Below are 14,512 nucleotides of genomic sequence, written 5' to 3'. Positions count from 1 at the left end.
TGTTTCAGAAGAAAGGTCTTCGAAACCACAAATGCAGATACTCAACTAGTCTAAAGAAACAGTTTTAAGCTGTGGTAACATAATTACAAAAGGCATTAAAAATGATAAACTTGGATTAGCTAACCATGTGCAATTGGAACACAGGAGTGGTGGTTTCTTATAATGGGCCTATGTAGATATTCCATTTAAAAAATCTGCCATTTCCAGCATTAAATGTCTACACTGAGTTTATGATCAATTTTATGTACAAAACCAAAGACATTAAGTGACCCCCAACTTTTGAACGGCAGTGTAAATCTGTCAAATTCGCATAATATACCATATTTAAATTCCTTTTCAAATGTATTGCTTGAAACCTTTATCACCCTTGGAACAAGATCGTGCAGAGGATACACATTGGGCATTTGTATAACATTTTGCTTCCATTCTCTTCATATAACATACCAATCAATCATACAACATAGGTCAAGTTAAGGTAGTGTCAACCTTAGGATTTATTTGTAGAACTTAAATAAAATAATAAAACTAGTTGTCAAGATTTGCACTTGCCTTCTTGTTATCAAAACCACCGTCTGTGCCCAAGAGTATAAGTACTGGTGGAACATGGTATTGAGGCCAAGATGCTAACTGTCTGGACACTGAAATAAGAACTAACCAGTCAAAGAACAGTTCTTAGTTTGTGTCCACAATTGAGAACGATATCTGCCATATCCAGTAGGAAACTGACCCGTTGAGAAGCAGACGGCACACAAGCCGCCGTACTGTATCAGCAACACTGACGGACCGTTAAGCCCAATAACCAGGCGACTTTTCTGCCACGTCACTGAACATTAACAATCCTACATTATTTACCATTACTGATTTACAGCTTTGCATCTATCGGCTACAGGGTCAAGCCAAGCAACCATTTTATGTAAATGCACTTCACAGCAAAGGTTAGGCATGTAAACTATAGCACTAGTATTACTGTCCTCGTGTCCTTAGTTTGTTTTTGTTGCGAGGCACAGCCTTTGGCATCCAGCTTTAGGTCATCTTGGAGGCCCCCCCTCCCCAAGAAAATAGTTGTACAAATTGCATGGCCTCTGACAACATGCCAGGTGGTTGGTACTGTTTGTAGGGTCTGCACTGGAGGAAATCCAGACCCTACAAAGGGATGGAAAGGTCGAGTGCACTCTACCGGCAGCCATGCGTAGTACAGGCTCTAAGCACAACAGTGGAACGCTGCAGTCAGAATCACCAATGACAGGACTCCTACATCAAGTTACAATAGTCTTTCTCCATCATATATAATATATATATACACATCTTATACTTACAAGCAGCTCCAAACCTGAGTATTTATGGTATAGCTTTTTAAACATACAAAAATGTATGTACATTTATCTCCACTTTCTGTAAACAGCAGTCTGCATTCTGCTTTATCCCTTTGATGATAGAAACATGCGGATCATCGATACAGTATTGAGTATTAAAAAAACTTGTTCAAAAAAATAAAATAAAAATCCAGCTTCCATTGGCGGCCATGTTTGGCGTGCCTGGCCTTCCTTCTCTACTACCGACTGACAAGCACTCCAATCACAAGAGGACCGCTTGCCTTGTTTTCTCACTGGATTAGTTGTGGAAATGTAATTATTTAAAAGAAAATAAATTGCATCTTTCATGCCTTTTCAGTATATATATATATATACACACCTTTTTTCAACATTTAAACTAGGATGACCCCTTAACTCACGTCCACATTTCAAGACCCATCCAGAGAATATGGACTAAGGACTAAGCAGCAGTTACAGATACAGAAACAGGCAGGACTATACCAGCACTGCCAAGAGATCAGATGATCGGGAAGCATAATAATTATATTTTTGTCCTACACTTTGCTTTATATTTTTTTGCTTTACCTTCCATTGCCTTGCTATAAAGGGTTCATGAGTTTATTCCTTGGGCACTTAACAGGAAATGGGAGCATGTCAAAAGTGTCTGTTTGGTGCTGGCAGTACCCCAGCCGGCGACCTCAGGGCCGCGGCTCTCCACTGGCTTCTTGTCCAGTTTCACTAGGGTGCTGAGATGTCCGTAGCCCACCTGGTATGTGACAGGGGGAGGAGGGGGAAGGGAAGGTTAAAACCAGAGCTGTGAGACGACACACACTGTGACTGCAGCTGAACAGAGGAACAATGAGAGGAACTACCTGCGCCGCCCTTGGAGCTTTTGCTCGTTTTGGAGGAGTGATGGTTGTGGCCGGCAACGTTGGGGTGTGCCCTCTTGCGGGAGGAACTGGAAACAGAAGCAAGGGCCGGGCCCGCCAACCCCTCAACGCTCCCTAGCCCCATGGGGCTCCGGAGGAGGGCCGGCCCGACACCTGCTGGCCCCTCAAGGCCCCCCCGGCCATTGCCGCTGTGCTGTGCTGCGTGGAGCTGAGAGTGTACGTGCTGCTTGTGGTGGCGGTGGGCAGACTGGTCACGATGCTTCTCCTTGCTCACCAACGGGCTGGAATGTTTGCTTTTGGGCCCACCCTCATCAGAAGAGCTGTGGCGCTCAGAGGACACCTTGATTTTCATCTTCAGCTCCTCTTTGCTGGCCACGCCCGCCTGAGAAGGAACTGGGAGGCGGAGTTTGAGTGAGCCCCCCTTGTCCCGTTTGTCAGAGGGGAGCCTGTCTTGGCCTAAAACGGCCAGCTTCATTTTAAGAGGAGATGAAGTGGTGCCGCTGCTGCTGCTCCCTGGGTTAGAGTGGGGCTGCATGTGTTTCCTGTGGTCTGACTGGACAGAGGGTATATAGGCATCCCTTCCCTCAGGCTCCATAGCCTGCTGCTCTGTCTGTTTGCGTTTCTGCTGCACCGCCAGCTCGGCAGCGTGCTTCTCTCTGTACTTGTCCAGGGACATTTTCTGGGCAGGCGGGGGCTGCTGTTGCTGTTTACCCCCCCCCGCTACAGCCTTGTGTTCATGTTTAATAGGGTTGAACTCCATGGTCTTATCTGGTCTGTGTGGGTTCAGAGAGCTGTGCTGCAGAGACAGTGAAGCCCCCTGCTGGAGGCCTAGTGTATCTGTTTTGAGCGAATAGCCCCCTCCCTCCGAGCGACCCCCCATGTCCTGGGGCCAGTCGCTGGGGGCGGTGAAGGTGTAGGAGCTGCCCTGCATGGAGGCGATGGAGTCCAGGGAGAGGGGTCCACTGGCGTGACCCGGCAGTGGGACAGGGAACGAGGAGGCGGCTTTGGAGAAGGCCGAGTTGGAGACCCCAGGGATGCTGTCTCCCAGGGAATGTTCATGGACCAGGGAGGGTCCTGGGTAGGGGTCGTTCGCCTGAGAGCCATCTCCCTTGGGCTTCTTGGCAGCTTGCGTGGCCTGGCATGGGGGAGAAGAGAGAATGATGACGAGGTAGTGAAGAGCATGAAACTACACTGAAATAAAAATCAGCAGACACCAAGGACAATCTACAAATCAGAGTCAGTGAGAGGTCTTAATGATGATTCAACGGAGAATAACTTCTGCTTACCCTCCAGTTCCGTATCCTCTTCAACCTGCTCGGCGTCTTCTCCAGAATCTGAAGGAAGTCGTGTGTCAGTTCTGAAGGACAGGACACTTGGTTTTAACACCTAATATAAAATGGCAATAATAACATACACCCACACATTTCTCATTGACGAAAACAAAACGATTCTCCCAAACTAAAACATTGTAACTAAGCATTCTGCATGTCTTTCCGACTACGAGCGTGAACTAATGAACTATAATCTAAGAGTCACCATCGAGAAGCTCCAGCGTGACAGAGTTGTCCACGTACTCCCACCAGTGTTTCCCGTCAGTGGAGACGGGGATCTCCCAGTTGGACCATTTACAGGCCAGGTGGATGCAGACGCAGGCGATGACTGTGGGCTTGTGCTGCAGGCAGAACGTGGTGAGGTGGAGGCTGCGCAAGGAGAGGCCGGAGCGCAAGACAGGTCACATGGAGAAGAGGGAAGAGAAGAGGGGGGGGGGCAAACACGATAAGTCACAGGCGCTTTAGGCAGAGGTAAACCATAGTACACACAGTATTGAGAACAGAAGAAGCATTGCAAAATAAATGTTATCGTTGACACAGTTGCACACTTAACAAAAGAACAATTACTGCCATGCAGAATAGATCAGGAGTCAGTTTCACATTGTGGCTACCATCCTAGTGGTTACCAAAAGGAGCTGCAGATATAACAATAACTTCAAATTCAAATAAAGACTAGTAGGTTTTTGGTGGGAATGTGACCCAATTTCACCATTCATTAAAGAAATCCACCGCCAATAAATAACACTGGGTCAACATTTTATGGTCCCGTAGAAAATCAGCTTGCAGTAAAATCAAAAGAGCCACTCATTTACACTAACTGGTTGTGGTGAGAAACACACGGACATGTCTTCTAGTCAACTGTAATCCAAGTTGACTCAAGTTCTTTACAACTCAAGTTATGTAGAAATAGATTACGCTACAATATTGAACCTTGAACAATTAAAAAAAAAGGGCCAGAGAGCTAGATAGTCTTCCATTTGAAATACCATGGTAAAAGCTGGATGGTAACCTTGCGCCACAATAAGTTAAATGCCTGGACATAATGCATATTATGTCTCCCGTATCACTGCACTGCCTGAGACTAGTCCGCACAATCCTGAAAAACATCAAATCTAAGAAGTATTCATCACGGTGACTGTAACCCTAATAGAATCCAAACCATAGAACACTAAAATATATATTCCCATTCAAGTCAATTATATTTCTAAAGACTTGGGTACAGTTTCCACTTTTTCCCCTCACTGTTTAGTCTACAGGGTACGGTCAAGTAACCATGGCGAAATCTATTTTTATGACCCAAACAAGGCCTTTCTGTGGCTGGTCACAGAGTTCAGGCATTAAGCAATTCATCCTCTAATTACCATGATGTCTACGGCACAGCGTCAAGCTCTTTAATTCTGTTTACTGTTCACCATAAGCCTGTCCAGTTCTAATGGGTCAAATGCAGCCTGCCTTCTTTAGAACAGACAGTTTTTAGAACAGGCAGTTTTTAGAACACAATGTTGTCTTCAGCTCGATCATATTTGTATTTTAAAAAAATATATATATATATATTTTTCATACAATTGCTGGATTGCGTTAGCAGCAGCTTAATTATGACCAGGCCTAACTAAAAGCATTTATCAAGATCTGTGTCCAGACATTGTAGTTAGTTTTGAGGGTGTTTTTTTTGGCTATGGGAAACAAAAAAGCGATATTAAATCCCAACATGACATCATGGCAAAACGAACCCTTCAGGTCAGGACCTTGTTCTGCCATAATTTGCAGAATATAAACTGTATGGTTGTTTGTAAGTAAAAATTCAAAAAACAAGACCAATACTTATGATGGACAGATATTTTGCAATACAATGAAATGGTGTATTAAAACATGCATTCTTCTCTTCAAATTCAAAAACATGACATTTGAGTAGCTCCGAAAATGGGTTAACATCAAATTGTAATTCGCGCTTCCATTTCTGTTTCTTTTGTCTCTCATATATATATATATCTCGCTCTCATTACATGAAACATTTGCTTAACTGACTGAAAACGTTAACTGCAATTTTTTAAAAACAAATAAAAAAGGTTTGCAGTACTTACCAGGACGACATCTAGTTATGTTTACATCTGTGTAAACTTTAGCTGCTATTCAGGCTACCAAAGTCTCTTTTTTTTTTTTAGACATATGCACTTTTGCAACCGAGCAACCGTGAGGTTCAAGCCCACGACTACACTTCACATTGGGCATTCAACCCCACTGTGCCAACTCTGGTCCCTTGTACAATACACCGCACAGCGACCAGGGCCGGTACCACCAACCACCCCACCCCGTGGAGGGGGCTAGCGTCCCAGAAGCCATCGGCGCATAAAGGGCCGTTGGACACAGAAAGGGTACCCTGCTTACAGGAAGCTATAGTGTGCAGTAGTCACAGTGCAACAAAAAGGCAGGGGGGGGGTGTCAGGATAACAACCTGTTGGTAGCCATGAAATAGGAAGTCTGTGCCAGATCCTTGCTTGCTGTAAGTGAAAGAGACAAGAGGGTTAAGGTTTTTGCCGACCAGTGTTCTCTGTTAGTAATTATAAGTTTACAAATGTTAGCTTTAAAGGTAGACTCATCGATATGATGCAGATGCTAGGGGTGTGAATGTTTAAACGTTAACGAAATGAGGATCCTTAAGCCGACAAAAAAAATCCCTAACCTTTTTCCGCAACAACAAATTTGTTGAAGCATGAGGCTCAACTTCGCCACTGTTTTGGTCCCGTGGCTACCACGTTCTAACAACGTGAAGGCAACCCGTGAGCATACGCAGATACTGTGTGATGCTGTGAGAGCGAAGTCATGCATCTCACTCATCTCAATATCTGCAGTGCTGCTCATTGTGTCTACATTTAATGTACTGTACGTCATGTTTAGTGAAAATGCAAAGGTCAACAACAATTTGTTACACAATTATGTCAGCATTTATCCTTCCACACGACAAGAGGGTCATGGCTAGAAGCGATCCAGCTTTTACCTAACATGCTAGGTTCATTTTCCTAACCTGCTGCTTAAGTTCTCATAAGCTGCTACGAAAAGTAAAATCTGATATTAATTTGACAAAACCTGGATCCCTTCTAGTAATGACCTGACTAGAGGGCATGAAAGACCAAAGAAGGAAGCCTGTACCTCTCACTAGCTGGGAACATTTCACCACATCAGTGTGTGGATGCTCAATAGTTATTTCAAATCCTGGAACAAAATACATGACAGGTGAGTTTCAACAGTAACAGTTTGTCAACGATGCATCAAAGTAATGTTCCATCAATGGTTCTTCCTCTCTATTCTTCAACACAAGAGCACAGTCAGGATTACATGTGGATTATGAAAGGCAGTTCCTCTTTCTTTACATCTAATTAAGGGTGAGTATATTGACGTTGTATAACAAAAATGGCCGCAGATGGTGGCAACATAATTGGAGTATTCCGTAGTTGTGGAGACCACAAATTGGAACATGGATGGGACTGCTGTTTCCAACATCTGAGATTCATCAAAAGAGACCATTTTGACCTGCAGTAATAGAATATTGGCATTGAGGATTGTTTGACGTTACCGTGACACACAGTGCATTCAGAAAGTATTCGCGCCCCTTGACTTTTCCCACATTTTGTTACGTTAAAGCCTTTTTCTAAAATGTATTAAATAAAAACAGTCATTATAGAGTATTGTGTGTAGACTAAGCAAAACACATTTTCGATCTTTTTTTAAGCAAATGTATTACTAATAAAAATTTAAAAAATACCTATATTACATAAGTTGAGACTCTTTCCTATGAAACTCTAAATTGAGCTCAGGTGCGTCATGTTTCCATTGATCATCCTTGAGATGTTTCCACAACTTGATTGGAGTCCCCCTGTGGTAAATTCAATTGATTGGACATGATTTGGAAAGGCACACCACTGTCTATATAAGGTCCCACAGTTGACAGTGGATGTCAGAGCAAAAACCAAGCCATAAGGTTGAAGGAATTGTGCGTAGAGGTCCCGAGACAGGATTGTGTCGAGGCACAGATCTGGGGAAGGGCACCAAAACATTTCTGCAGCATTGAAGGTCCAAGAACACAGTGGCCTCCATCATTCTGAAATGAAAGAAGTTTGGAACAACCAAGACTCTTCCTCGAACTGGCCGCCTAGCGAAATAGAAGCAATCGGGAGAGAAAGGCATTGGTGAGGTGACCAAGAACCCGATGGTCACTCTGATAGAGCCCCAGAGTTCCTCTGTGGAGATGGGAAAACCTTACAGAAGGACAACCATCTCTGCAGCACTCCACCAATCAGACCTTTACGGTAGTGGCCAGACGGAAGCCACTCAGTAAAGGGCACATGAGAGCCCACATGGAGTTTGCCAAAAGGCACCTAAAGACTCAGACCATGAGAAACAAGGTTCTCTGGTCTGATGAAACCAAGATTGATCTCATTGTCCTGAATGCCAAGCATCATGTCTGGAGGAAACCTGGCACCATCCCTACGGTGAAGCATGATGATGGCAGCATCATGCTGTGGGGATGTTTTACAGCAGTAGGGATTGGGAGACAAGTCAGGATTGAGAGAAAGATGAACGGTGCAAATATATATATATATATATATATTTATTTATTTTACATTTGCTAAAATTTCTAGAAAAATATGTTTTTGCTTTGCCATTATGGGGTATTGTGTGTAGATTGAGGGAAAAAAAGCTATTTAAATCCAAATCAAATGTTGTAAAGTAACGAAATGTGGAGAAAGTCAAGGGGTCTGATACTTTCCGAATGCACTGTACCTAATTTAAAATAACTGAAAAATGGAACACGAGGCAATTCATCAATGCCTGACAGCAATGGTCCAACATAATATTCAAACATAACACTTTGTATACTAGATCAAGTTGTCGCTATACTCTCACTCAGTCATTACTTACCTAAAGTCTGCAGCACTATGGTTTCAAGTATCACCAGCTCTTGAGCTTGCTGGAGGTATGCCTGAAGTTCAATAGACAATCATTACATGAAATGTGTAATGTGTCTATCGATACCCCTATTCCAAAGTAACAGTATGGGTTATTTCTTAGTGCCAGTTGTTTTAAATGTAGTCTTGCTACTAGGAATAATATCACCAAGAACATGCCGAGACAGGACAGACATCCGTCTGACAAATACTGCAAATTGCTTCTGTCATACTACTATCAGACTCAGCTTACATCGGGTGACACACCTCAAACTACAAAGGCAGGTGTTGATGCTATTAACAAAAACAGGGAGAATAGCAAAACCTACAATACCCATAGTACCCAGACTTACATTACTCTTCGTATCAAGCGGGGCCTCTTGAGGGTTTAGACAAGCATGTGAAACCTTAATGACATGCTCCAGTTTCCGAGGTTGCTCTTCAACTTTTGCAGCTAGGAATAATGTGGTTGGAGAAATGATCTGTAACAGAAGATAATTAATTGCAATACATTATGTAAACAGGTTGCATATTTAAGGAAAATACAGTCAGGCTAACTAAATACTTACATTTCTGTGGAATTTGGTGAAAGAGTGGTACATATAAAATCTATGCATGTAAACAATTGCTGTATTTATAGTAAGTTGTGAGCTGGAGAAAACGGGTTAAGGAATTCAAGTATGTTCAAATGTAATTTCAGTAAATACATGATTTGTTGTTGGGTATATAACGCAACAGGGTAACCGTGCAAAAGAAAATGACAAGCCCAGCAATAATGCAGGTTCTTGCATTGCCATTGTTTGGGCCGTGGAACTAGCTAGCGCTAACTAGACAGAAAAACGCAATGCTGGTTTGCTAACGTTGGCAAAGGCATGCTGGGCAGCCGTCAATTGGCTATGTGGATATTCATAATAAAACGAAAAAACACACATCAACGTTAGCTAGTTAACATTTAAATTAGGGGAACTAACAGGGAAGATTAGTAAGCTAAATGTTAGCTAGCTATCTTACTGGCAGGCTAACAGCATGCTAGTTGGCGCCAGATAGATGGCCTTCATGTTGTTGACGGATTATGTTTGCTAACTAGTCAATTTGGCTGTACCATTACTACACAACGCCGAATACATTAAAGCGACCACTGGCACATTTGTAATGTCCTGATATTACAAAATATGGCTACTAACTGTGTCCCCAGCTCCCACACACGACACAGCACCCTTGGAAACGGGCCTACGAAGCACCATGTCTATACTCCTTCCTTCGACAAGTCTGATGATGGTTTATAAAAGGATACACGTTGAGTCTCTGGCCCATATCTTGAATGAGGTTTGCCGCCTGTTGTCGGTAAGAAAGCTCTCTATCCGGCTCAACTCCCGTACGGCGGGACGGCGTGGCTTCAAGCTGCTCCCGGGTGAAAAACCATTTCGACGAGGATCCCCGGCACGCCGCCATAGCTCTCCAGCATTCGCACAGGACACCGATAACCGGATTGACGCAAGTACGCTGAAACCATGATCGTCACGTCCCGGAAACCACAATATTGTTTTTTTTCTTCTTTGATATTTTTTTTTTAGGCACGGCCAAACCAACTAGTCAGGCTTTATCGCCACCATTCGCCCTGGATAGTGAACTTCACAGAATGCACAGACATCGCTACGCTATTTCCTGGTTGCTAGCTAAAATTATAATAAGCTGTGTTCGAATGCCCATACTAACATACTACATACGTAATGAGTATATACTACATACTATTTGTTCATTTTAGTATAATGTAAACAAACGGTATCGTTTCAGTTGAGAGTACTAGCTCATCGCCTGTCTACCGGAAGCGGATAACGTTGCTATGCAACCTATTGCTAGCTGGTTAGCATAACAAATTACTAGCTAAACATTTTACGATTTCGGATGTGTTTGTAAATTCAATCTGGGGTGCCAGAGTGTGCTCAACGGCAGTCAAGCACCCAAGCTAACTGGCTAACGTTGGCTAGCTACGTGTTCTCGCTCTGACCATTTTACTCCCCCTTGCAGAGCTGATTAGACTGTTTTCGTGTTATCCAGAGCGTAGGTGACTGTAACTGTACTGCTGTCAACAATTTCATTACTCTTCGACCCCACCGGCCATATTCAACCTGTGTTGAGTGTTTGTAAATTCATCAGTTATTCTGCTGAGAGCGCTCTGAAATCGGAGTAGATAGCCAGAATTAACAGTCTATTGAAACGCACAACGACTATACCACTTAGCTAAGAATGATGTGAATAATCAAGCCAATAAACGTTGGGTGGTTAGACAGCAGATAGTTAATACACTGCCTGGTAAGTTCGATGTATTAGGTCACCGTACACAAATTGTCAGCCAACGTAACTTAACTTATTTGAAAAGTCATTACTTTATTACAGTTATCAACATTTTGTTAACATTTGTAATAATTAGTTAAAGCAATGAATTTGTATCCGCTCTCATCAGACTTTTTTCCGCTATTTTCTTCAAATCTGAAAACGTTGTGAAGCCAACTCCCATTTTCTGAAGAATTGCATTATGGGCCCTAAAAACACGGAAATAGTGTCCACTTAATGAATATTTCGTATTTTGGCGAATTTAGTACGACATCCGGGAACCTTTGGCATACTAACTTGGCATACTAACTAATATCCATACTATGTCCAAAAAGTATACTATATACTTCATTCACGTCACTAATAGTGCAGTTAGTATGAGTATTCGAACACCGCTATAGTTTGCCTTTTTTTCAGTTTATGTGACAAAACAAGCTAGTGTAGAGAATCATTGTACCATCTAAACCGCTGAGAAAAAATATTTTCCAGAACCACAGATATTGCATTATCAGCTGTTTGAAGCTGGTGTGCAAAACGAAAGTAAAAGATGCAACAACAAAAAAATGTAAGAACTGGAAGCAAAGAAATAGAGCACATAGAACCGATCTACTGCTTCTTAGACTTGCTTTCAATGAGACTGATAGATCTATAACTAATAGTTCTTTGTGAATTTGGTCGGATCGCCCAAAAAGTTACATATTGCAGCTTTAAAACTAGAATCCTTAGATGCTACATCCCTTTTTGGACTTATAAATGAATGATATATACCCATAGTTTATTGAAGAATTTAACTTGTAAATGCCTCATGAGCTGTCTTACCACATGATAACCCAAAATATAAACTTGTTTTCCTCTAATGTTTGTAAACATTACAAATGTAAAGACACTGTATAGCCTCAAAACATGGTTAAAACTATAATTTTGATATTATGGATATGGTCCTTACATCGATAGCTATGTCTATGAAGAGTGGTTACATTTCTCCAGCCCCATCCCTCAGCTTTTTACCTAAAAAGGGGCAAGGAACCTTTGGATATTGTTTCTTCTACTGATTGCCTCATTAAGAACACCCCTTTTCTAAAGAAATTGTCAAAGACTCCAACCACTCGAGTCACAGTCTGTTCTCTCTGCTATTGCACGGCAAGCAGTAACGATGCACCAAGTCTGGAACCAACAGGACTCTGAACTAGAGGTCGAACGATTAATCGGAATGGCCGTTTAATTAGGGCCGATTTCAAGTTTTCATAACATTCAGAAATCTGTATTTTTGGACACCGATTTGGCCGATTTTTTATAATTTTTTTTAACTCCTTTATTTATCTTGGCAAGTCAGTTAAGAACACATTCTTATTTTCAAAGACGCCTAGGAACGGTGGGTTAACTGCCTTGTTCAGGGGCAGAATGACAGATTTTTACCTTGTCAGCTTGAGAATTCAATCTTGCAACCTTACGGTTAACTAGTCCAACGCTCTTACCACCTGCCTTACATTGCACTACACGAGAAGCCTGCCTGTTATGCGAATGCAGTAAGAAGCCACGGTAAGTTGCTAGCTAGCATTAAACTTATCTTATAAAAAACAATCAATCAATCAATCATTATCACTAGTTAACTACACATGGTTGATGATATTATTAGTTTATCTAGCGTGTCCGGCGTTGCATATAATCGATGCGGTGCGCATTCGCGAAAAAGGACTCTCGTTGCGCCAACGTGTACCTAACCATAAACATCAGTGCCTTTCTTAAAATCAATACACAAGTATATATTTTTAAACCTGCATATTAAACCTGCATATTTAGTTAATATTGCCTGCTAACATTTAACTAGGGATAATGTGTCACTTCTCTTGCAACAGAGTCAGGGTATATGCAGCAGTTTGGGCCTCCTGGCTCGTTGCGAACTGGGTGAAGACTATTTCTTCCTAACAAAGACAGCCAACTTCGCCAAACGGGGGATGATTTAACAAAAGCGCATTTGCAAAAAAAAGCACAATCGTTGCACCACTGTACCTAACCATAAACATCAATGCCTTTCTTAAAATCAATACACAGAAGTATATTTTTTAAACCTGCATATTTAGCTAAAATAAATCCAGGTTAGCAGGCAATATTAACCGGATGAAATTGTGTCACTTCTCTTGTGTTCATTGCATGCAGAGTCAGGGTATATGCAACAGTTTGGGCCGCCTGGCTCGTTGCAAACTAATTTGCCAGAATTTTACGTAATTATGACATAACTTTGAAGGTTGTGCAATGTAACAGGAATATTTAGACTTATGGATGCCACCCATTAGAAAAAATACGGAACGGTTTCCTATTTCACTGAAAGAATAAACGTTTTGTTTTCGAGATGATAGTTTCCGGATTCGACCATATTAATGACCTAAGGCTCGTATTTCTGTGTGTTATTATGTTATAATTAAGTCTATGATTTGATAGAGCAGTCTGACTGAGCGATGGTAGGCAGCAGCAGGCTCGTAAGCATTCATTCAAACAGCACTTTTGTGCATTTGCAAGCAGCTCTTCACTGTGCTTCAAGCATTGCACTGTTTATGACTTCAAGCCTATCAACTCCCAGGATTAGGCTGGCGTAACCAATGTGAAATGGCTAGCTAGTTAGCGGGGTGCACGCTAATAGCTTTTCAAATGTCACTCGCTCTGAGACTTGGAGTAGTTGTTTCCCTTGCTCTGCAGCCTCTCCGCGGCTTTTGTGGAGCGATGGGTAACGATGCTTCGAGAGTGGCTGTTGTCGATGTGTTCCTGGTTCGAGCCCAGGTAGGAGTGAGGAGAGGGACGGAAGCTATAATGTTGCACTGGCAATACTAAAGTGCCTATAAGAACATCCAATAGTCAAAGGTATATGAAATACAAATCGTATAGAGAGAAATAGTCCTATAATTCCTATAATAACTACAACCTAAAACTTCATACCTGGGAATATTGAAGACTCATGTTAAAAGGAACCACCAGCTTTCATATGTTCTCATGTTCTGAGCAAGGAACTTAAACGTTAGCTTTCTTACATATTGCACTTTTTCTTTCTTATTTTGTTTTTGCATTATTTAAACCAAATTGAACATGTTTCATTATTTATTTGAGGCTAAATTGATTTTATTGATGTATTATATTAAGTTAAAATAAGTGTTCATTCAGTATTGTTGTAATTGTCATTATTACCAATACATTTTAAAAATCGTCTGATTAATCGGTATCAGCTTTTTTTGGTCCTCCAATAATCGGTATCTGCGTTGAAAAATCATAATCGGTCGACCTCTACTCTGAACAGCTTCTATGCCCAAGCCATAAGACTGGTTAATAGTTAGCTAAATAGGTAACCAAGTACCTGCATTGACTCCTTTTTGTACAATCTTATTTTGACTCATCACATATGCTGCTACTGTTAACTATCTGTCAGTTTATTCCTAGTTATATGTACCTCAATTGGGGCGGCAGGTAGCCTAGTGGTTAGAACGTTGAGCCAGTAACCGAAAGGTTGCTAGAACGAATCCCTGAGCCGACAAGGTACAAATCTGTTGTTTAAAAATAAAATAAAAATTATTTCACCTTTATTTAACCAGGTAGGCTAGTTGAGAACAAGTTCTCATTTGCAACTGCGACCTGGCCTAGATAAAGCATAGCAATTCGACACATACAACAACACAGAGTTACACATGGAATAAACAAAACATACAGTCAATAAT

General features: G+C 41.8%; 1 pseudogene; it reads right to left on the bottom strand.

Annotated features, from left to right (window-relative positions):
* Positions 1–465: 465 nt before the first annotated feature.
* LOC118386380 (cyclin-T2-like) lies at positions 466–10,509 on the bottom strand (annotated as a pseudogene).
* Positions 10,510–14,512: the final 4,003 nt, after the last annotated feature.

This window comes from Oncorhynchus keta, chromosome 7 (genome assembly GCF_023373465.1).
Source record: "Oncorhynchus keta strain PuntledgeMale-10-30-2019 chromosome 7, Oket_V2, whole genome shotgun sequence".
NCBI classification, from domain to species: Eukaryota; Metazoa; Chordata; class Actinopteri; order Salmoniformes; family Salmonidae; genus Oncorhynchus; species Oncorhynchus keta.
This window is presented reverse-complemented; position numbering and strand designations above follow the sequence as displayed.